Source organism: Emiliania huxleyi (genome assembly GCF_000372725.1).
Source record: "Emiliania huxleyi CCMP1516 unplaced genomic scaffold EMIHUscaffold_574, whole genome shotgun sequence".
NCBI classification, from domain to species: Eukaryota; Haptophyta; order Isochrysidales; family Noelaerhabdaceae; genus Emiliania; species Emiliania huxleyi.
The window spans coordinates 28,547-31,762 of record NW_005197688.1 but is presented as its reverse complement, the minus strand read 5'-3'; positions in this window follow the sequence as shown (position 1 = coordinate 31,762).

Genomic DNA, 3,216 nt, shown 5'->3' with positions numbered 1-3,216 from the left:
CTGGGGCAGTGGAAGCTATGGCAAGCTGGGCCACGGCGACGAGCAGAACCAGCTGCTGCCCAAGAAGGTCGAGGCCTTTGCTGGCCAGCGTGTCGTCGCTGTGTCGGTGGGAGGCTACTACAGCCTCGCCCTCACCGCCGACGGCGCTGTCTGGAGCTGGGGCGATGGAGACTACGGCAAGTTGGGCCACGGCGACCAGCAGCGCCAGCTGCTGCCGAAGAAGGTCGAGGCCTTTGCTGGCCAGCGCGTCGTCGCTGTGTCAGCAGGTGCAGTCCCACAGCATCGCCATCACCGCCGACGGCGCCGTCTCGAGCTGGGGATTGGGAGGCTTTGGCTTTTTGGGCCACGGCGACAAGCACAGCCAGCTGCTACCCAAGAAGATCGAGGGGCGGGCGCAGTAACGTACACGCTTTATTACAAGAGGGGGGCGGCGCCCCGAAGGGTCCCCCGATAGAGCGTATATATCGTGGGTCTTGGTTCGCGTTTGTTTTAAACCTGCCGAACTTCCGCGGTCGCAGGATTACCTTGCTCTCTTCTCCACACACTCTTCTCCGCCCGCGCAAGGGCCCCGGTACGGGCGGGGCCCCTCGTCCCCTCTCTGCGTGCTCGGCCAACCTGGGAGCATCGTCACCTTGTGCTTGCCGAACCGCTCGCGGAACTTGTCCTCGTCTCCCCCTCCTGGACCGGAAATGCAGAAGAAGTGAGGCGCCGGCAGCTTGAGGAGCGTCTCGCCGTAGTCGGCGTAGTCGAACATGGCCACGCCGGTGCCGCGAAGGCACGAGCCGACAAACGCCCACGCGCGCAGCGGCGGCATCGTGCCTCTCTTGTGGCAGCGCGCCGACTGGCTGTGGCCCTCTTTGGCGCGGCGGCAGATGGGTCGCCATCTGTTCTCGGTCTTGACGGCGCTCTTCGACGGCCCTTCGGTGCGCTCCTCTGGTGGCTTGCTCATCGCGCACTCCTCGTTCGGACAGCGGCCACCGGGCCCCGGCTTGGCAGTGCCGCACGTCTTGCCGTGGTACTGCTTGCTAAGGAGTCCTGCGGCGTCTTCCAAAAGAAGTTTACCACCGTCTAGAGGTTCTCGAGGTGGATATCCTTTGGCCGCGTTGGGTAGCGAGGATTGGTGTAACCCGAGCCACGGAGGCGTGTTTTCTGACGGCCGACCGTCAGTGCACGGAGTTGCCACTTCTCCGACTGCCCCGGCTAGTTCACGAGTTTCGCGGGAGTGACCCCATGCGTCAAACCCGAGACCTAGCGCGGGTGGGTTGGAGGGGGCTCGCCCCGTTCCTCCCATCGGGCCGCATGAGCGGCCACGCCTCGCAGATTCTTTTTTCGCTCCTGGGTCAGGCGCGCGGGGCATCCCCCGGGTCGCTCGACCAGCGGTCCGAAGAGTGGCCGCTAGGGAGTCGGGCTGCCAGTGTACCACCCTCCATGGTGCCATGAAGTCCACCGCCCCGCAACACGTCTGCGCAGTCCACGCCAGCGTCCGCCGGGCCCCGCCCCCATACCACGTAGGGGCCCACCTGGTCGGTGCGCCGGACCCCCGCCCCCCTGTACCGCCCGCCACGAACGCAAGCCGCCGCAGCGCCTCGGTGCCCACCATCCTGGTCACGTCGTCCCTCCTCGACGCAAAGAGAAGGACTCTGACGTCTCGAGGGTTCATCAGCCGGCTGTGACGGCGGAGCACTCCCGGTTGACGGCATCTCGGCGGGCGGAGGGGGTCCTCTCCACCCCCTGCCCAGGCGTGGGTGTTCGCGCAAACCGACTCCGTGGCGTTGGCCCATCCCGCCGCGTGTCCAAAGGCGAGTGTCCCGGCCGGGAAGAAGAGCACCGCGTCCACCGCCGCCCCGCTGCTGCTAAGGTTCTGATAGGCGCGGACGGACTTCTGCTCCCCCTCGTGTGGCGCCTCCTGAACGACCATCACCACCCGTCCGCCCGCCTCCGCCGTGGCTACCGCCTTCTTGTACACTCTGGTGAGGGCCCCCTGCCCGTGTTCATCAACCACGATGAGAACATTGTGTGGCCACGGAGTCCTCGACCACGCATCCGCGGCTAAGTCGTCCACCTCCACCCCCCACTCCCCCCCCGACCACGCCCCCCCCACCACTCTGGGTGCGGCCTCGAAGAGCGTCGACATGGTGAGCGCCGAAGTGAGCGCCTCGCCCCTCAGCCCGAACGCGTCTCTCAGCCACGCCCGCAGCTCCGGGACGATCTGTGCCACGATCCGCAGCGGGCCGCGACCCCGCTCCCGGACCGCCTCGGAGCACACCCGGACAGCCGCGGCGGGCAACCGCTGCGCCCCAGGCCACGTCCGACTCGCCCACGCCGCAGCGAGGCACGTCGCCCTTTCCGGAGTCATGCCGTGGCGCAGCCCCCCCGTGTCGACAATCAGAACCGTGGGGTCCTTGCCCACTTCAAAGGCATGGAGCCGGCGCCACACCTCCGCTCCCCGTCTCCCAGCCGCCCCGCCGTCCACCGGGATCCGGCAGCCCGGTGCAAACCACAGCGAGTCCGCCATCACAGCCAGGTGGGCCGACCTCTCCATCGCGACCCCTCCCAGCTCCGTTTTGCACGCAGCACAGCCATACCGGAAGTGGGCGCGTGTGTCCGGGCCGCCCTCGCATAGGTGGCACGCGGCTCGGGGGCGAGCCCCTTCCAGCCGCACTATCCTCCGGATGGCCTCGGCGTCCGGCCCGCCCTGCGCCTGTAACTCTGACGCCGTGCAACTCATTCTTCCTAGCGCGGCCCGCATGGCCTCCTCCAGGAGCGGGCCCGGGAGTGGATGCGAGCGGTAATATGGGTCTGAACCAGGTCTGCTCGCGATGCACAATTGGCGCCCTTAAGTCGGCAGGCGCGCAAGCGAGAGCACCCGTGCGCGGCATGCGGGGACTGGACTTGGGCGGTGCGGCGCGTGTTATTAGCCCTATTATTAGCGCTTGTTATTAGCCCTGGCTCGAGCCCGCCCGCGGTGGAGGGTTATTAGCTACGATTATTAGCCACGCCCGGGCTAATAACGCAGTAGTGCTAATAACAAGCTAATTATTAGGTATGTGTTGATAATTAGGTACGTTATTAGGCTAATAGTTTGATAGTGCCCCCTCTCTGCCGCCCCCCTTCCCGCCGCCCCCCGTTCCGTCGCCCCCATTCCCGCCGCCCCCCTCCCTGCCGCCCCCCCCTCCGCCACCCCCCTGCCGCCGCCTTCCCCCCCGCCGGCCCCCT